This window comes from Saccopteryx bilineata, chromosome 1 (genome assembly GCF_036850765.1).
Source record: "Saccopteryx bilineata isolate mSacBil1 chromosome 1, mSacBil1_pri_phased_curated, whole genome shotgun sequence".
NCBI lineage: Eukaryota > Metazoa > Chordata > Mammalia > Chiroptera > Emballonuridae > Saccopteryx > Saccopteryx bilineata.
In genome coordinates, this window is record NC_089490.1 from 337,275,391 (window position 1) to 337,297,128 (window position 21,738).

The following is a 21,738-nucleotide window of genomic DNA, read 5'->3' on the forward strand; positions in this document are numbered from 1 at the left end:
TAAAATACTGTTCATTTGATACTAGACAAGATAATTTTTAAAAACCAGTGATTTGGTTCCACTTAAAGAATTAGTTGTTAAAGTAGTTATAAATATGGAGTACCACAAATTTAAATAGGTTGGTGATCCATGCCAATAAACAATCCCATCTCTGCAGTAGTTTAGCGTACATGCACTCTAAGTTCACCAGGGATCCATGCAACTCGGGAACAGATTGCCCGTCCATCAATAATATCCCCGTCCTACATGTCCTTGCTTTTGCTGACAGGTACAAAGGTGCCATTTCAACCTGGGTGTGTTTCTCTTATAGGCCTGTTATCTTTTAATTGCAGCGCCAAAGATCCCTCTGTCCTTTTGCAGCTTGTCTACCTTCCCAACATTGATTTCTTTGGACACCTTCGCAAATCATTCTGTATGAGAGACCAACGAAGGTCCGAAACCTTGGGGGGGGGGTGTAATAAAGAATGGAAAACAAATTAAGAAGTTAAACGTAAATTTGGAGGGGACAGCCCAACTCCGTGATTGGAAGCTTGTTCGACCGCAGGCGAGAAGGTCGCCGCCCAGGGGTCCCGGTACCCAATAAAGATACCAACTGTTGACCGAGGGCGCACCACGAAGACTCTAGACCCAAGTGTGTGGGTAAAACAGAAGAAAAAGTTTATTACACTCGCGAGCGGGCTCAAGGCAAGGAGGTAGCCAAGAGCACTCTCAGTCTTTTTGCAAGGGCTTTTATACTTTGGTAGGCAAGCAAGCAACCGTTTACAGAAGCTGAGTTGGCAGTTAGTCGTTATTCCTTATCCTATCTTTATCAGGAACACATACCTATTTGGTAAGCAGTTTTGGTTGTGGTCGAGCTGCCTCCGGTGAACTAGCTCTAAGCAAATTTCTCAGTGGTTTATGGTAGGGAGCGGTCAATTCCTGCTTTCTTTAATTTTAGTCAAAAGGTCAAGCAGAATTTTTCCACTCACGGTTACACCAACCATCCCGCCAGTCCCGTTAGCGGGTCCAAATGATACTCGGAGGCCACCTGTGAACTGAGTCCCTCAACACCTTACTTAGAAAATGGAGCAAGAAGCGCAGGGAGTCTATGCAACCCATGCAGGACCGTGAGGCCGAGGCCCATTTGATCTCTGGATGCCGCCTCCAGCCAGACATCTGTTCCCAGATGAAGGCTCTACCCTTCGGTTCCCAGGTTCGGGCCCCGGATCTCCAGCGGGCTTGTCCTCCACCTCACCGTCCCCAGTGCACCAACATTCGGCTTCCACGCTGACTAAAACGCTCAGCCGAGCTCCGCAGAATCCTCCGGCAAGCCTAACATGGCGGCCGAGCTTCCTTAGCTCCCTTCTTTCGCTCTGGGTGCGTCCGACTGCGGCGCATTTTGGGCATTGTAGTTCCAGCAATAATCTCAGGGTCCGGTTACGCCGTAAAGAGACTACAATTCCCAGAATGCAGCGCTCCTGAGCATGATTATTGGGGCCTTTTGGACAGAGGGATGATGTCATTGCAAAAACCCCACTGCATTCATTGTGCTAAGGTCTATCCACCCCCCTGCTGCTGCTGCTGGGCTAGTGATTGCCGCTCGCTCCTGCTGAGCTAAGAGTAGCGGCGGCATCAGGGCAGGGACTGACTCCAGCCCTTGGACTTAAGACATCGCAGCACCTTACGTTGCGTGCGTGACTCGCACATCATTTCTGTTTATGCCTGGGGTGGGGAGAAAAATCCCAAACCAGGTGAGTTAAAGTGATTTATTCAAATGGTTCTACCAAGTTATTCCTCCCGCTTAATTCTCAAGGCTTTCTTTTGGAAAGAAGGTGGGGGGAAGAAGATTGGGGAGATGATTGCAAGCGCTGCTAAGCTTAAAGCCCTGTGCAATTTGGGTCACTGCAAAGAACTCCAGCAACCTTCCCCCGCGGGAGGACCGATTCTTGCCAAATTTCTAGTCGCAACTCCCCTCAATCTTTTTGAGCTGAGAGAGGGGGCTGGGCTGGTGAGGATGTTGGGAAGTGCTCTTGGAAAATCAGAAGAAGGCAGAGGACTGCAATCCTGTCACAAACGCCCCGAGTGCTGAGGTTTGAGTAGGAAGGGGTGATGCGTGGGGAGAAATGGAGACAGTGATTTAATGTGGTCGCACTACTTTAGAACATTTCTGTGTTGCTTGGGCGAGCACACACTATTCTTTTTTAAAGATGAGCGTGCTTCTCAGTAGGTTAAGTTTTGTGGGGCTCTGTTTCATATGTGTCTATGTCGTTTGCTTCGCCTTTTCTGCTGGTTTGAGGTGACAGTGTCCTTTAATGGTGCACTCCGTGCCAGTCAAATATTTTCACGTGTCTCGGGGAAGCTTCTCTTCGGCTGCTGCAAGTAGCCTTTTCGTTAAGTGTTCTCTGGATTTCAGGATTTCAGGACTGTTTGGAAGTGGAGCCGACAGATTTGTGCTTGTGTGAGTGTTTTAAATTACATTGCAATAGGCTCCATGCCACTGGCAGTGGTACCATAATGAGTTGCTGTTTCCTGAGGCACAGTTACTAGTCACAAATAACGGTTTAGAGAAGGGATAATTAAGGAAACCTGGGTTCATTTTGACGCATTAGGAACGGGGAAAGTTAGAAGCACTGTTAACCTTCATTTGCCATTACTGAAAGGAACCCATGGACAGTGCTATTGGCCAAGAAAATCAAGGAACATAGTAGTAGTTTTTTTTTATTTTTTATTTTTACAGGAACTGACACGTTTAACGGGGCAGAAAGCATTCTGACTTGTATGATGTTGGCTCTTGTAAGTTATTAGGATGATTAATGCAATAAATATGTTACTTTGAGATAAACAGTTGGCTGATTCAAGAACAGATGAGGCCAGTCTTAGCTGAGAGATCTACAACCTTGGAAATGAATGGACTTAGGGTCAACCACACCCCCCTCTTGGAATGTCTAAAGAAGGAGAAATACTGGTACTTTATGCTTAACTCTAAAATGCCAAACCTTTTTGTAGTCAAGTCAGGCATTGCGGGAAAGTCTTTATTGGCAGTCTTCTGCTGCTGAACTGATTTTGTTCTTTTTAAATTCACACACTTAGATCTCCAAAGTTACAGCTGGGTGATGCTTCGTTTAATGCTGCTTGTTACTGAAAGCAAAGGACAATCCATTGTACGGGCTTTGTAGTAGAGTGATTTATTGGAATGCAATGAGCAGCTTTTGGATTTGGGAGAAGATGGACTGCCTGGCTCTGTATCCCTGCATGACTCTGTTTTGCTTGCAGTCTGCTTTTTTTGGACACCTTACCCTTTTGTCCTGGTACCTTCCTTTTCCCACCCATCTACATTATCTTGAAGTTCTTTCAGTTTCTTTCCCTGTTTCTCCATTTGCAATTCTCATTTTTCCTTTGTGGTTTCAGAATCTCCCTCTTATCTCCAGTATATCACATCTATTTCTTTACGTCTCTTTCCAGTCTCTGAATACCTTCTCCACCCCTTCTCTGCCTCACCCAGAAACTCCAGACTGTGTGAGACAGTGTGAACATTTATTCCACAGAGTTCTCCTTGAGGAGGCTTTGTCTTTTCTTCTTCTTGCAGTTGTTGCTTGGCAAGATGAGCAACAATGACTCTGACCCTTTGGCCTGGTTTGTGACTTTTGTGACAGACCATAACCGGGCCCCAAGCAGCATGTGAGCAATGAAATGATGCAGTAGAGATCATGCCAACTGTGTTGCTACCTGCATTGAGACCTGCCAGTAGCCCTGATTGGTGGTGCTGCAGTGAATAGAGCATTGACCTGGGATGCTGAGGTCCCAGGTTCGAAACTCCAAAGTCATTGGCTTGAGCATAGGCTCACCAGCTTAAGTGCAGGGCCGCCGGCTTGAGTGTGGGATCATAGACATGACCCCATGGTCACTGGCTTGAGCAAGAGGTCATTGGCTCACCTGGAGCCCCCTGGTCAAGGCATGTATGAGAAGCAATCAGTGAACAACTAAGTGCCACAACTATGAGTTGATGCTTCTTCTTTCTTTGCCCCTGCAAAAACAAAAACAAAATCAAAAACAAAAAACTGCCAATTGGTTAGCAAACTTTCTAAATGCTGTACATGAAACATTCTAATGATTCCCCCCAAATAAGCAGATTTCACATGGCTTTTTGCCTCATTTAATACTTTCTTTTTCTTATCCTGCCTCCAGTAAGTTGTAGGAAGGCATCTTTCCCCTCCCTTCTCTGTTGATTGCTAAGGAGCACTATCCAGGTGGCAAAACTGCTGTTTTTTGAGGGAGGGGGGTCACTGAGCAAAAACATCTTTCTCTCCTGTGGTTTCTTCTCCTTTGTGGATGAAAGAAGTTTGTTATTTTATACCCCCTTGTTAAAAGAAGGGCGTGGCAGTAGTTATATTTGTTTGTTTAACATTAGCATTTCTCTAGGCATGGAAAGTCTAAAGACTGTCTGGCAGAGACAACTAATGTGACAGGCAGATTCAGAAACTGTCATTCTAGACTTCTCTGTCATCACCTTCTCATTTCTAACATTCATCTAAAATGCTCTCTCTCCCAACCACACTTTTTAGTGTTTTAGGGAGGAGAAATTCTATCTCTGTGACCTTGAAAACTATGCAGTTCTTTCTGTCTCAGTTTACCCTTTGCAAAGGGGTAATGAACCTTGGTACTTGGTTTACTGGGCCTCATGTCATAGCTTGCTACAATCTGGCCCCACCCTGTCATCCTGACAACAAATATTAATTGAGCAACTACTGTGTTCTAAGGTCTATAGATACATCAGTGAAAAAAGAAGCTCCTCTTGCCCTCATGGAGTTTGCATTCTAAAAGGGGAGACAATCATTGGACAAATTATTGCAAGTATGATGAATGTTACTGACTAAAGGGGGTGTATTATATGATGGAACAGGAGTGCCTAACTGGTGCTCTCCCCTTGTCTTTCTTGTAGGAGGTGACATTTCAAGAGTCACTTAAGTGAGTACAAATACTTTAGGGTGGCAACGAGAGGTTCCTAGAGGGGCTCAAAGAGGGTTTCTGACAGAGGGAACTACATGTTCAAGGTACAAAGGATAAAGTGATGAATATGAGGTTTTGAAAGGAGGTCAGTCAGTGTGTGGGAGAAGAGACCAGAATGTAAAAGAGTGGGGCTGGAGAGGTGGGCAGTTTTCTGAGCCATGGGAATTTTGGCCTTTATCCTAAGAGTAACAGGAACTTAGTAAAGGCCTTTAATTAGCTAGGTCAATTACATATGTAGAAAGATATAAAAATATCAGTATGGCTGTTAAGTGGAGAAGAGACTGGAGAAAAATGGCCATACTAAAAGTGTGAAGATCAAATAGTAAGTCATTTTTGTTGCCTACATAAGCGACAATGGTGTCTTGGATCTAGGATGGTGCAGAGGGTTTAGAGAACAGGGAAGACATTAGAGCAGGGGTAGTCAACCTGGTCCCTACCTCCCACTAGTGGGTGTTCCAGCTTTCATGGTGGGCGGTAGCAGAGCAACCAAAGTATAAATAAAAAGATAGATTTAACTATAGTAAGTCGTTTTATAAAGATTTATTCTGCCAAATTTAGTGAAAATCTGACATAAAGTACTTGGTAAGTATTGATAATTATTATTATATGCTTTAACTTGCTGTTACTCTGCTTTATAAATTTTATAAAGTAAAGTTACTTCCCTACTTTATAAATCACCATTACTGTGAAATCGCTGGGTGGTTAGAAAATTTTACTACTAACAGATACAAAAGTGGGCTGTAGGTATAAAAAGGTTGACTACCCCTGCATTAGAGAGATGCCAAATTTGAATATTATAATTGATAAGATTGTTAATTGATTGGATGTGGGAATTGGGAGAAGAGAGAATCAAGATGACTCAAGTTTTTCCTTGAGCCACTGGGGATGCCATTTACAGAGAATGAGAATACTGGATGGGGACCAGATCTTTGTTTGCTTTTTTCAAGAAGTGACTTTTGGACATGTTAAGTTTGCAGTTCCAGGAGGACATCTGAGAGCTTTCTCTCCCTGTCTGCATGTTTGATGTGGCATGCTGGAACAGAAGAGAGCCCTGGTGAGAGCTCTATGACTGGATACTACTATTTATTAGCTGTATGATGTTGGAGATGTCCTATTCTTTTTATGATCTTTAGTTGCCTCATCTGTTAAATATATCTATTCCATGAATTTATACTGATCGTCAGCTACGTGTGCACTGTGCTAGGAAGATAGCATTGAATGAAATAGTGTTTACTTTGGAAGAATTTGCTCAGGTGATCACATACAGAGAGGTATGTAGGCCTTGGTAGGAGAACACAGCCCCACGGAGGGGCTTTTATTCTTCTTCCCTGGTGGGAGGAATAGTGTCTATAAAATGGCTGGTGACTTTTGACCTGAGACATAAAGGCAAGAAAGAACTCTCCAGACTGTGGTCCCCAGGCACCTAATAGAGTACCTTGCATAAATTAGGGACCCTGTGAATATTTGTTGATTGAGTCAACTAACCTAGGTCACTAAGGGCCCATTGAAAAGCAGGATATATCAACATATGGGAAGAGGGCAATTAGAAATGTAAATGTCAAATGTGAAATGCTTTTAACAAATCCATTAACATGTGTCCTTGAGACCTGAAGCCTTTGAGATGTTCTGTGATGACTTTTGGGGAAATTCAGAAATATTTCAGATCTGGTTTCCTTTTGATCAGCACTTCCTTTATTTAAGCTAGTTTCTTAAAAATAATTTTAATTGTATGTATCTAGTTCCCTAAATCAGTAGGTCTTAAATTTTTGAATTTTATAAATAAGTAAAATTACAAAATATTAAGATACAGTGAGCTGTTGACAATAGTTGTTTTTCTATCAGATATTTTTTATTTATTTATTTATTTTTAGGAAGAGAGAGGAAGTGAGAGAGATGAGAAGCATTAACTCGTAGTTGTGGCACTTTAGTTGTTCATTGATTCTTTCTCATATGTGTCTTGACTTGGGGTTTTGAACCTGGGACCTCAGAGTTCCAGGTTGACGCTTTATCCACTGTGCAACCACCAGTCAGGCATATAATAAAGAAATTTTTTATTTTTTTAATCTTTTAAATTTTTTTTTATTTTTTCTTAAGTGAGAAGTGGGGAAGCAGAGAGACAGATACCCACATGTGCCCCAACACAGATCCACCCAGCAAGCCCTCTATTGGGCAGTGCTCTCCCCATCTGGGCTGTTGCTCTGTTGCTGGGCAACTGAGCTGTTTTAGCGAATAAGGGGAAACCATGGAATCCTCAGCACCTGGGGCCAATTTGCTCCAACCAAGCTATGGCTACAGGAGGAGAAGAGAGAGAGAGAGAGAGAGAGAGAGAGAGAGAGAAGGGAGACGGGGAGAGGTGGAGAAGCAGATGGTCACTTCTCCTATGTGCCCTGATCAGGAATTGAACCCAGGACGTTCATATGCTGGGCTGATGCTCTACCACTGAGCCATCTGGCCAGGGTGAAGATATTTCTTGAACGTGTCTTTTAAGTTGTAGGAAAAGCATAATTTTAAAACTAAAAATATATTTAGCTTTATGAAAATTTATTAACCTTTTTCTCACTTTGTTGGAGAATAGTTAAAAGCAGAAAAACAATCAAAACACTTAAAATAATTTATGGAACCATTGTCCTATGTTCTTGGCTGTTTTGAAAATGTGGCTGATTTTATATGGAAGACTTTTATATGGACCATAGTTAATATATTTTCAGTTTCTTTCCCACTGGAAGTCACATTTAAAAACTAGATAGGTTGCCTGACCAGGTGGTGGCGCAGTGGATAGAGCATCAGACTGGGATGCGGAAGACCCAGGTTCAAGACCCTGAGGTCGCCAGCTTGAGCACGGGCTCATCTGGTTTGAGCAAGAATTCACCAACTTGGACCCGCTGGCTCAAGCAAGGGGTTACTCGGTCTGCTGAAGGCCCATGGTCAAGGCATATATGAGAAAGCAATCAATGAACAACTAAGGTGTCGCAATACGCAATGAAAAACTAATGATTGATGCTTCTCATCTCTCCGTTCCTGTCTGTCTGTCCCTGTCTATCACTCACTCTGACTCTCTGTCTCTGTAAAGAAAAAAAAAAAATAGATAGGCCTCCTCAAGTTCAGTCTAAATTAGGGGTTCTTAACCAGTTCCTGGAGGATCCTCAGGGAAACCATAAACCCCTGAGATCATATGTTAAAGTGTGTGTGTATGTGTGAGTTTACATGTGCATACATGTTTTTCTATCACTACATGTGTATCCTTAGGCAACTTACTTAACTCTTTTGAACCTCTATTTCTCTGCTAGATTGTTACGTGGTTTAAATGAAATAATATATTTTAAAAATCTGGCACTATGCCTGATATAGCTGGGGCTAATGGTAGCTGTTTTTACTGTTAAATGTATTTATTGTTTTAAATATTGTATTTTTTGGCTGATGCTTACTTAGTGCCCACAGTGACAAGAATAAATAAAATATAATTTAGTGTAATTAGAAAAACCTGATGCAATAGAAAGTACACATTACTGATGTAGAGAATTGTTGCTGCAAATATTTAACCTAAATCTAATCATGAGGAAATAATCAGGCAAATCCACATTGTGGGACATACTGTGAAAACAGCTGGCCTGTGGTCTTTGAAAATGTCAATGTCATGAAAGACGAAACAAAATCAAACAAAATGTATGGGCAACTGATCTTAAAGGAGGCTAAAGAGTTGTGACAATCAGGCCCTGGCCAGGTGGCTCAGTGGTAGCGCGTCAGCCTGGTGTATGGATGTCCTGGATTTGATTCCTGGTCAGGGTACCCAGGAGAAGTGACCATCTGCTTCTTCCTCCCCGATCCCCCTCACAGCCATGGCTTGTTTGGTTTCAGCACATCAGCCTCTGGAACCTCTGCCTCAGATGCTAAAAATGGCTCGACTGGGAGTATGGCCCCACATGGGCAGAACATTGGCCCTAGATGGAGGGGGGGGGTGTTGCCAGGTGGATCCTGGTCTGGGTGCGTGCGGAGGCCACCTATCTCTTGTCCTCTCACTTGAAAAAGAAGAAAAAATACAGTTGTGACAATCAAATTCAACATGTAAGCCTTGATTGGATCCTGGGCTTAAACAAAATGCTATAAAGGACATTTTAGGGACAGTTGCGGAAATTTGAATGGGAGCTGCCTATTAGATAATCAGTAACAATGTTAGTTTTCTTGAATGTGACAATGGTACCATCTGCTTAGCTTGACGTGTATGGGTATTGGTGTCTAGATCAGTCGTCTTTGGGAATGTTACAGCAGAGCTAGAAGACATCAAGGTCTGCTTCAGAAGGTGGTGATTCTCTTGGTCATTGCAAGTATTTAAACAGCCTGTGTGCTGGAATACCATTTGTTTGGGATCTTGTAAGTGATCCTTGAGTCCTTTCTAAACACAATCCTGTCTATTCTGTAAGCTAAGATACATTCTGTCTTTGATATTACTAGAGATAGTAATGCAGGTGGAGCTGCTAACTAGTTGTTTTTAAAGTGAAGAGGAAAGGACAAGAAAGGGCACATAAATATATACCTTAAATTTGTTTCTGTTTTTTTTGTTTGTTTGTTTGTTTTTAAGCAAGAGAGACAGACAGGAGGGAGAGAGATGAGAAGCATCAACTCATAGTTGTGGCATCTTAGTTGCTCATTGATTGCTTCTCACATGTGCCTTGACTGGGGGGCTCCAGCCCAGCCAGTGACCCCTTACTCAAGCCAGCAACCTTGGCCTCAAGATAGTGACCTTGGGCTTCAAGCTAGTGACTGTGGGGTCATGTCTATGATTCCATGCTCAAGCCAGCGACCCTGCACTCAAGCTGGTGAGCCCACACTCAAGCTGGCAACCTTAGACTTTCGAACTTGGGTCCTCAGTGTCCCAGGTGATGTTCTATCCACTGTGCCACCACCTGCTCAGGCATCTTTTTGATTCTAGATATAACATTAATAAAAATTTAGTACAGAAATACACAAAGAACTACATAGGAAAAGTTCCCCTAATTCTACCCACTAAGGATAATCAGCTGTTGAGATTTTGATGTATAATCCTCTGTCATTTTTCCCTCACACGTGTACTAATAATATTAGTATAATACATATTATTTTGCTTGCTTTCTTTAACTTAATATATTGTATTTTGGGCATTTGTCCCACATATATGCATGTTGCTCTAACTTACCTATTTTAATGGCTGTAGGACACTGCTGCAATGAGCATTTAAGTATTCATCCTTTTGTGATGAATTTGTAGGAATATTTCTGTATAATACATTTCTAGGAATAGAAATAGTTAAATGGCATGAATGGTTCCCCTTTAATAGCTCCCTGATTTAAATTCTTATTGATAGTTTTTGACCATCATTTCTATACACCTTTGCAAAATCCATTACCTACTTGATCTAAACTTTCTTACTAAGGGAAGGGAGCTGTGATGGGTAGACAGAAAGTAGGGAAAAATGGAATCACAGAATGCTTGCTTGTTTTTGTGATGGCTGTAATAAAGGTTGATATGTAAATAACATGGAAACCCCTGAAAAAGAGAAGTAAATTACATTATCCCTGCCTGCAGCACAGCACGACGTTTAAAAACTGAACTGAAAGAATAGAGCAGCCAAGAATTTTCCCCAGAAAATTCTGCAGGAAATTTTATTTTTTGAGATATGGTTAAAATGTGGACACCATCAACCTTCAGATGAAAATAACCTCTTCTGCTTACTTCCTCTCCATCTTAGTCACACGACCGTACTAGAAAGAGGAATTTAAGACTCACTTTTTATATATGGCACATGGTTAAATGGCCCAATTATTCACCTTTCTGAGTATCAATAGAAGCATTCCTAGGGCAGATTTTTGGCATTTTTCTGCAGAAAAGGTCTGAGTTTAGGAGCGGCGATCAGTGACTCACTCTGCCCTAGCAGAGACCCTGAGAAAGAGATTGTAAGAATCATGAGCTGTGCGTTGTTTCCATTTTTTTAGCCAGTTATTTACATTCTTTTTTATTTTATTTTATTTTATTTATTGATTTTGGAGAGAGGGAGGAAGGGAGACAGAGGGAGAAACATAAATTTGTTGTTTCACTTATTTATGCATTCATTGATTGATTCTTGTAAGTGCCTTGACCAGAGATTGAACACTTAACGTTGGCATATTCAGGACATTGCTCTAACCAACTGTGCTACCCAACCAGGGCCCAGTTATTATCATTCTTTTGTGGCTGAGCAGATCAAGCACAAATTCGAGTTGTGTGCTAAGTGGGTAATTTATCTTTTCAAAATGCTGTTTCTTCATCTGTGAAATGGGGATTATTATGAGGCTCAAATTAGATAACGTATATAAAAGATTTTGGCAAATTTATGTGCACATAAATATATGCTGTTGTGAAGGTGCTGCTGTCTCAGACTGGGCCTGCTTATATTCTTTCCTTAAATGAAATTTGTAGCCCCAAAGATGTCTGTCTCATAAAGGTTCCTTGTTACTTCTTTAACCAACGTTTGTGAGCATAAGCTAAATGCAGGTCCTGTGCCAAGTGTTCTGATAGGAGAACAAAGGTGGGGCCATCCAGGAGTTTTCCTTCTCCTCACTTTTATTCTAGGAGATTCATATCTTTTAAAGAGGGTCTTCAATAAAAGTTGCTTTATAGCCTGACCTGTGGTGGCGCAGTGGATAATGCGTCGACCTGGAAATGCTGAGGTCGCCGGTTCGAAACCCTGGGCTTGCCTGGTCAAGGCACATATGGGAGTTGATGCTTCCAGCTCCTCCCCCATTCTCTCTCTCTGTCTCTCTCTCTCTCCCTCTCTCTCTCCTCTCTAAAAATGAATAAAGAAAAAAAAATTAAAAAAAGTTGCTTTATGAAAGCATCTTTTAAAATTATGAGTACTATACCGTCTTATTCTCTCAATCCCAGGCAGTAAATTTTAGGTCAGTTTTTACATATAAATGAGGAACTAATTTTTTGTGAGGTTAAGTAACTTTTTTTTTTAAGTTACCTAGTTAAAAAAAAATTTTTTTTCAGCTGTGGGCCCTAGGTAGATTTTCTGGAACTAAAACCATACTGCTTCTCCAGCTGCTTCCTGTTTTTGCCTTGCCTTCTGATCATAAGTATAAACTTGACGAAGGCAGGACTGGCTGGTGGACTTTACTTTAATGGGGTTTGTTTTACCTACAGGCATGGGGGAAGGAGCTTTCTGTGGCTCTATTGAGTTAACTGAAGCCATCATGAACTCTGTCGCAGCATCTACTTGGTGCCAGATGGTTTCTGTGTTTTATTTGATTTTTTTCCTCAACTTATTTTGAAAATTTTTGAACATACTGAAAAATTGCAAAAGTATTACAATGAACATTCCATACTCTCTTCATCTAGATTCATTTGCTTTCTTTATCTACACATGCACACACATATATTTTTTTCTAAACCACTTCAAACTGAGTCGCAGACATCACAATACTTTATCTCTAAGCACTGAAGCATATATCTCTTAAGAACAAGGACATAATTGCCTGGCCTGTGGTGGCGCAGTGGATAAAGCGTCGACCTGGAAATGCTGAGGTCGCCGGTTCGAAACCCTGGGCTTGCCTGGTCAAGGCACATATGGGAGTTGATGCTTCCAGCTCCTCCCCCCTTCTCTCTCTCTGTCTCTCTCTCCCTCTCTGTCTCTCTCTCCTCTCTAAAAATGAATAAATAAAGTAAAAAAAAAAAATTAAAAAAAAAAGAATCAGATATTAAAAAAAAAAAAAAAAGAACAAGGACATTCTCCTATGTAACCATAATACCATTACATTGAAACGATAATATTTTCAGATTTTCCTAGTTGTTCCAGTTTTGTTTATAACCTTTTATTTGGGGACCCAAGATGTAATCAAGGATTACATAAGTTGTGTCTCTTTAGTTTCCTTTAATATATCACAGTATCCTTGCCTTTTTTTGTCTTTTATGACATTGAAAATTGGAAGTTTCCAAGTCTGTTGCCTTGTTGTAGACTGTGAGTTGGATTTGTCCGATTATTTCTTCACTATTAGACTCAGGTTAAACTTGTGGTAAGAATGCTCCATAGGGAATGTTGTATCCCTCCCTCTGCATCACATTAGGTGACACATAATGCGAGTTTGTAATGTCGCTGGTGTTGTGAGGTTTGATTACTTGGGTGAGGTGGTATTGCCAGAGGTCTGCATTGTAAAGTTAACCTTTTCTCTTTGTAATTAATAACATTATCTGTGGGGTGATCCTTTGAGATTGTTTAGATAAGGATATCTTACCTTAAGTTCCTTAACAACTTTCATCCAATGGTTCTTTTTATTTAAAGATTTTATTTATTGATTTTAGAGAGGGAAGGGGGTGGAGACGAGAAGTAATTGCTTCGTTTTAGTTGTTCATTGACTGCTTGTCATATGTGCCTTGACCAGCAAGCCCAGGGTTTTGAACTGGTGACCTCAGCGTTTCACGTGGACATTCTTATCTCCACTGCGCCACCATAGGCCAAACTCATCCAATGGTTCTTAACATCTATTGATAATCCTTGCTTAGGTCAGTTGGTATATATTGGTGTTTTTCTGATTCATTAGCTATCAATTCCCCTCTTCTTCTTTTTTCAAAAACATTTATTTATTGAATTTTAGAGAGAGAGGAAGGGAGAAAGAGACATCAATTTGTTTTTCCACTTATCCATGCCATCATTGGTTGACTCTTGTATGTGCTCTGAACAGGGAGGGAATGAACCTATAACCTTGACATGTTGGGACAATGGTGTAACCAACTGAGCGACCCGGCCAGGGCTTTTTTTTTTTTTTTTTTTTTTTTGGCATCACTTGGACTTCTGGATTCTTTTATTCACCCAATGTGTTATACTGCTCACAGAAATTAGGGGATATTTCAAAATGAATAAGAAGCGATAAAAAGAAGCATATGATTTTTTTTATTAAATAAGAATATCAGAAAAGCAAACAAGTCAAAGAAAGTTGTTCGATTATGTAAATGAGGTGCAAAACAACTTTTATTTCATTGGTGAAAATGCACTATACAAAAGGCTGAAAGTACTGGAGTATCTGCACATTCCCTGATTCCCTAATTTCTGTGAGCAGTATACATTACCAACCTTCTGTCATTATTTTCAACCTTTTGCTTTTTGTTACACAGATTGTATCTATATTATTTTACTTAAACCCTAAAAGAAACCTAATAAAGTAAGTAAGATTTTATCCACTTTATAAGAGAGGAAATTAAGGCTCAGAAAGTACAGCTAATCTTCCCAGAATCACATAGCTAGTTAGGCAAGGCCAGTGGCAAATCCAGTGTGACTAACTCAGAAGTTGTTCCTGCTACTATGCCTCTTCCTGGCAACCCAGGAGCAGAATAATCATCTGATGAAGCCACGTTAAAAGCATTGCATCATTGCTGGTAATAGCAAATGATTTAAAACAATTTAAGTGTGCATCAGTGGGAAACTGGTTAAATAAATGAGTACATTAATACAAGGGGAAATTAATATGAAACTACAAACAGGAATTAAGGTATTCTTCAGTTACTTATACGGAAAGATCTCTAAGAATAGACTAAGTGAAAGAGGGGAGGTGGGAGAACAGTGCATGTTTTATGAAAGAAATGGGGCTAAACATATTTCATTTTGCACAAAGAACCCCTGAAAGGATGTAAAATAACAAAGTGGTTATGGTATGGGGCAGTAGGAGTGTGGAGTGTGTGTGTGTGTGTGTGTGTGTGTGTGTGTAGTAGGGTTCCTAAAATTTACTATTTTATATAATGCTGAATTTTTAAATAGCTTTATTGTAATATAATTCACATATCACACAACTCACTCACTTAAAGTGTATAATTCAGTGATTTTTAATATGTTTACAGACTTGTGAAACCATCAGTAGACTCAAATTAGAACATTTTCATTATCTCCCCCAAAAAGCTTGTACTCATTAGCAATCATTTGCCATTTTTCTCACCCCAGGACCCCAGCCCCAGGCAACCATTTATCTTTCTGTCTCTATAGATTTGCCTGTTCTGGACATTTCATATACTGCAAATGGTTTATTTCATTAGCATAATCATTTGAAGGATCATCGTGTTATAGTATAGATTAGTACTCCATTCCTATTTTATTACCAAATAATATTTAATTATATTAATATACCATATATTATTTATTCATTTATCAGTTGAACATTTGGGTTGTTTCTACTTTTTGGCTATTATGCATAATGCTGCTATAAACACTTGCATACAGATTTTTAAGTGGACACTGGGTTATTTAATTAGCATCTATATCTAGGAGTGCAATTGCTGGGTCAACTGGGTACTCTATGTTTGAACTTTGGAGGAATTGCCAAATTGTTTTCAGAAGTAGCTGCATTGTTTTATATTCCCTATAGCAATTTCTCCACATCTTTGTCAACACTTGTTATTATCTGTCCTTTTTTATTGTAACTTTTCTTTTTTTTTCTGTAAATACTTTATTTTTTATTTTTATTAACTAATTTTATTTTTTTAATGGGGCGACATCAATAAATCAGGATACATATATTCAAAGATAACAAGTCCAGGTTATCTTGTCGTTCAATTATGTTGCATACCCATCACCCAAAGTCCGATTGTCCTCTGTCACCTTCTATCTAGTTTTCTTTATGCCCCTCCCCCTCCCCCTTTCCTTCTCCCTTTCCCCCCTTCCCCCATAACCACCACACTCTTATCAATATCTCTTAGTTTCACTATTATGTCCCACCTACGAATGGAATAATGCAGTTCCTGTTTTTTTCTGATTTACTTATTTCACTTTGTATAATGTTATCAAGATCCCACCATTTTGCTGTAAATGATCCGATGTCATCATTTCTTATTGCTGAGTAGTATTCCATAGTGTATATGTGCCACATCTTCTTTATCCAATCATCTATTGACGGGCTTTTTGGTTGTTTCCATGTCCTGGCCACTGTGAACAATGCTGCAATGAACATGGGGCTGCATGTGTCTTTACGTATCAATGTTTCTGAGTTTTGGGGGTATATACCCAAAAGAGGGATTGCTGGGTCATAAGGTAGTTCTATTTTCAGTTTTTTGAGGAACCACCATACTTTCTTCCATAATGGTTGTACTACTTTACATTCCCACCAACAGTGTATGAGGGTTCCTTTTTCTCCACAGCCTCTCCAACATTTGCTATTACCTGTCTTGTTAATAATAGCTAATCTAACAGGTGTGAGGTGGTATCTCATTGCCGTTTTGATTTGCATTTCTCTAATAATTAAAGAAGATGAGCATCTTTTCATATATCTGTTGGCCATTTATATTTCTGCCTGGGAAAAGTGTCTGTTCATGTCCTCTTCCCATTTTTTTTATTGGATTGTTTATTTGTTTGTTGTTGAGTTTTATGAGTTCTTTGTATATTTTGGATATTAGGCCCTTATATGAGCTGTTGTTTGAAAATATCATTTCCCATTTAGTTGGCTGTCTGTTTATTTTGTTATCAGTTTCTCTTGCTGAGCAAAAACTTCTTAGTCTGATGTAGTCCCATTCATTAATTTTTGCCTTCACTTCTCTTGCCTGTGGAGTCAAATTCATAAAATGCTCTTTAAAACCCAGGTCCATGAGTTTAGTACCTATGTCTTCTTCTGTGTACTTAATTGTTTCAGGTCTTACGTTTAGATCTTTGATCCATTTTGAGTTAATTTTAGTACAGGGGGACAAACTGTAGTCCAGTTTCATTCTTTTGCATGTGGCTTTCCAGTTTTCCCAGCACCATTTATTGAAGAGGCTTTCTTTTCTCCATTGTGTGTTGTTGGCCCCTTTATCAAAAATTATTTGACTATATGTGGTTTTATTTCTGGACTTTCTATTCTGTTCCATTGGTCTGAGTGTCTATTTTTCTGCCAATACCATGCTGTTTTGATTGTTGTGGCCCTATGATATAGTTTGAAGTCAGGTATTGTAATGCCCCCAGCTTCATTCTTTTTCTTTAGGATTGCTTTGGCTATTCGGGGTTTTTTATAGTTCCATATAAATCTGATGATTTTTTGCTCTATTTCTTTAAAAAACGTCATTGGAATTTTGATGGGAATTGCATTAAATTTGTATATTGCTTTGGGTAATATGGCCATCTTGATTATATTTATTCTTCCTAACCAAGAACAAGGTATATTCTTCCATCTCATTATATCTTTTTTGATTTCCCTTAACAATGGTTTATAGTTTTCATTATATAAGTCCTTTACATTCTTTGTTATGTTTATTCCTAAGTATTTTATTTTTTTTGTTGCAATCGTGAAGGGGATTATTCTTTTGAGTTCGTTCTCAATTGTTTCATTGTTGGCATATAGAAAGGCTATTGACTTCTGTATGTTAATTTTGTAACCTGCCACCTTACTGTATTGGTTTATTGTTTCTAGTAGTCTTTTTGTGGATTCTTTGGGGTTTTCGATGTATAGGATCATACCATCTGCAAAAAGTGATACCTTTATTTCTTCTTTTCCAATATGGATGCCTTTTATTTCTTTGTCTTGTCTGATTGCTCTGGCTAGAACCTCTAGTACCACATTAAATAAGAGTGGAGAGAGTGGACAACCCTGTCTTGTTCCTGATTTAAGGAGGAAAGCCTTCAGTTTAGTGCCATTTAATATGATGTTAGTTAATGGTTTATCATATATGGACTTTATCATGTTGAGATATTTTCCTTCTATACCCATTTTGTTGAGAGTCTTAAACATAAAATTGTGTTGTATTTTATCAAAAGCCTTTTCTGCATCTATTGATAAGATCATGTGGTTTTTGTTCTTTGTTTTGTTGATATGGTGTATTACGTTAACCATTTTACGTATGTTGAACCATTCTTGAGATTCTGGGATGAATCCCACTTGATCATGATGTATTATTTTTTTAATATGTTGTTGTATTCGATTTGCTAGTATTTCATTTAGTATTTTAGTATCTGTATTCATTAGAGATATTGGTCTGTAGTTTTCTTTTTTTGTGCTATCCTTGCCTGGTTTTGGTATGAGGGTTATGTTGGCCTCATAAAATGTGTTTGGAAGTATTGCTTCTTCTTCAATTTTTTGGAAGACTTTCAGTAGAATAGGAACTAAGTCTTCTTTGAATGTTTGATAAAATTCGCTGGTATAGCCGTCAGGGCCTGGACTTTTATTTTTGGGGAGGTTTTTAATGGTTTTTCTATTTCTTCTCTACTAATAGGTCTGTTTAGGCTTTCTGCTTCTTCTTGACTCAGTCTAGGAAGGTTGTATTGTTCTAGGAATTTATCCATTTTTTCTAGGTTGTTGAATTTGTGGCATAAAGTTTTTCATAGTATTCTACAATAATTCTTTGTATATCTACGGTGTCCGTGGTGATTTCTCCTCTTTCATTTTGGATTTTGTTTATATGAGTTCTTTCTCTTTTTTCCTTCGTACCTCTTGCCAAGGGTTTGTCAATTTTGTTGATCTTTCTATTAATTTTTTCTATAGTTTTTCTGTTCTCTATTTCATTTATTTCTGCTCTGATTTTTATTATCTCCTTTCTTCAGCTGGTTTTGGGTTGTCTTTGTTCTTCTTTTTCCAGTTCCTTAAGGTGTGAAGTGAAGTGGTTCACTTGGGCTCTCTCTTGTTTGTTCATATATGCCTGAAGTGATATGAACTTCCCTCTTATCACTACTTTTGCTGCATCCCATAGATTCTGATATGTTGTATTGTCATTTTCATTTGTCTGTATATATCTTTTGATCTCTGCACTTATTTCTTCTTTGACCCATTCATTTTTTAAAAGTATGTTGTTTAGTTTCCACATTTTTGTGGGATTTTTTCCCTCTTTTTTGCAGTTGAATTCTAGTTTCAAGGCTTTATGATCAGAAAACATGCTTGGTACAACTTCGATTTTTCTGAATTTGCTGATGTTGTTTTTGTGGCCCAACATATGGTCAATTCTTGAGAATATCCATGTACACTGGAGAAAAATGTATACTCAGTCACTTTGGGATGAAATGTCCTGTAGATGTCTATCATATCCAGGTGCTCTAGTGTTTTGTTTAAGGCCACTATATCTTTGTTGATTCTCTGTTTGGATGACCGATCTAGAGCCGTCAGCGGTGTATTGAGGTCTCCAAGTATGATTGTATTTTTGTCAGTTTTTGTTTTAAGGTCAATAAGTAGCTGTCTTATAAATTTTGGTGCTCCTTGGTTTGGTGCATATATATTAAGAATTGTTATGTCTTCTTGATTCAGTGTCCCCTTAGCCATTATGAAATGGCCATTTTTGTCTCTGAGTACTTTTGCTGTCTTGTAGTCAGCATTATCAGATATGAATATTGCTACGCCTGCTTTTTTTTTGGATGTTATTTGCTTGGAGTATTGTTTTCCAGCCTTTCACTTTGAATTTGTTTTTATCCTTGTTACTTAGATGAGTTTCCTGTAGTCAGCATACAGTTGGATTTTCTTTTTTAATCCATTCTGCTACTCTGTGCCTTTTTATTGGTGAGTTTAATCCATTTACATTTAGTGTAATTATTGACACTTGTGAGTTCCCTATTGCCATTTTATAAATTGCTTTCTGTTAGTTTTGTGTCTTGTTTGATCCTTCTTTTTTGTTTTTCTATGTTTTGTTTTTATTTGGTTGTATTCCATACATCTTTCCTCTGTTGCTATCTTTTTTATCTCATGTGCTTCTGTGGTGGTTTTTTCAATGGTGGTTACCTTTAAGTAATGAAAAGGGTTCCTACCCTGTTCATTGTATCGCACTATTTTGTGAGTACTTTTGCACTCCATCGTCCTTTGCTACTGTTAATCTCCATCTTCTCCCCCCCTTTCTTTTTGTTGTTGTCACAGTTTAAATTTGGTTTTATTGTGTTTTTCTTGGAGCTTTTACTTGTGGCTTTGTTTTTTTTTTTGTTCTTTGTATCTGATTGGAGTATCTTTGTATCTCCTTTAGTAATTCCTGGAGTGGGGGTTTTCTGATGATAAATTCCCTCATCTTTTCTGTATCTGTGAATGTTTTTATTTCTCCTTCATATTTGAAGAATAGCTTTGATAGGGATAGTATTCGTGGCTGAAAGTTCCTCTCAGGACTTTAAATATTGGGGTCCACTCTCCTCTAGCTTGTAGAGTTTCTACTGAGAAATCTGATGATAATCTAATGGGCCTTCCTTTATATGTTGTATTCTTCTTTTCCCTTGCTGCCTTGAGAATTTTTTCTTTGCCATTGGTTTGTGCTAATTTCATTATGATGTGCCTTGGAGTAGGTTTGTTGGGGTTAAGAAAACTCAGAGTTCTGTTTGCTTCTTGAATTTGAGGCTTTAGTTCTTTCCACAGGCTTGGGAAGGTCTCATCTATTATTTGTTTGAGTATGTTCTCCATTCCATTTTCTCTCTCTTCTCCCTCTGATATACCTATTATTCTTATGTTATTCTTTTTGATGGAGTCAGATAATTTTTGTAGGGCTATCTCATTTTTTAGTCTCTTTCTTCTTCTCTCTGTTGTGCCTCAAGTTGCTTGTCTTCTATTTCACTAATCCTCTCTTCTATCTGGCCTGTTCTATTAGCTAAGCTTGTTACCTCATTTTTCAGCTCATGAATTGAGTTTTTCATCTCTGTTTGATTTGTTTTTATAGTTTCAATTTCCTTGGACATATATTCTTTGTGTTCATTGAGTTGTTTTCTGAGCTCCCTAAATTGCCTTTCTGTGTTTTCTTGTATATCTGGGGGATTTTTAGGATTTCTATCTTGAATTCTCTGACATTTAGCTCCAAAGTTTTCAATATATTAAATTTTTTCTCCATAGATTTTTCCTCATCTAGCTGTGTTACCTCTTTTTCTTTTGTATCCATGATACTTGATTTTCTCTTCCTTAATAGCATCTGAGGGTGGTTTTGTTGATAGTATCAATGAGATTTAATAAAGAATAAAAAGTTAAAAAAATAAAAAATTGAAGAGTTGTTTTTTAAAAAAAAATTAATAATGAAATAAAGAAAAATAAAATAAAAATTAAAAAGAAAGGAAATTATTCCCTCCCTCCTTTTTCCTCTCTTCTCCTCTCCCCTCTTTCTTGAGAAAATCTTGTGTTGAACTGTGAATTATATTGTATTAAATAGAACAAACAATGCCTGTAATGGAGGGCCTGAATTGGGGAAAAGTAATAAAGGGACAAAAAAAAAAAAAAAAGAAGAAGAAGGGGGTATAGACCCACAAAAAGCAAATAAGGAAAAAATTTGGGTCAAGAATAAAATGATTTTCTTTTAGGTGTTATTTGACTAAGAGTTATGATGAGAGGAATAAGAGGGAAGCAGGAAAATGGGGGGACAAATTAAAAAATTACTATTGTATTTAGTGGAATAAGAACTAGATAAAATGGAGAGCCAGGAATGGGAGCACTGCTAGTGAGTTAAAAAGGTAAAGTAAAAAACCCCCAAAATGCCACAAGCATAAGTTTGAGTCCCAGATAAGATAATTTGTTCGTTATTGAGGTTTGAATGAGAGGAGACGTAAAGGAGAAAGGAAGAAACTAATATAGAGGGAGAAAAGAAAGAGAGAGAGTGAGAAAAAAAGAAAGAGGGAACCACTAAAAGAAGAAAAAAGAAAAAAGAGGAGAGAGAGAGAGAGTTAAGGATTATGGAGTGCAACCCTCATAGAGAGAAAGGAAGAGGAAAGAAAAGATAATGGGAGATGTAACACTTATGGGTAGTGTAGTTCAAGGAGAGGAGAGAGTAAGACCGGCAGAGAGTTAATCAACCAAATTGGAGGAGGGAAAAAAAAAAATCAAGAATGAAGATAAACCCTGGCTGGTTGGCTCA

At 38.7% G+C, this 21,738-nt stretch overlaps 1 protein-coding gene across 3 annotated transcripts in view; it reads left to right on the plus strand.

The window, feature by feature from the left end:
* Positions 1-1,512: 1,512 nt before the first annotated feature.
* RAB30 (RAB30, member RAS oncogene family) overlaps positions 1,513-21,738 on the plus strand; it is a 112,926-nt gene continuing 92,700 nt past the window's right edge. The window contains exons 1-2 of one of the 3 annotated variants that reach the window (XM_066249264.1): positions 1,513-1,730; positions 4,919-4,944. The gene's annotated coding sequence lies outside the window, so the exon portion shown is untranslated. Of the gene's footprint in view, positions 1,731-2,052; positions 2,070-4,918; positions 4,945-21,738 lie in introns of those variants that run through there. The other 2 variants (XM_066249248.1, XM_066249274.1) reach the window with 2 other exon arrangements.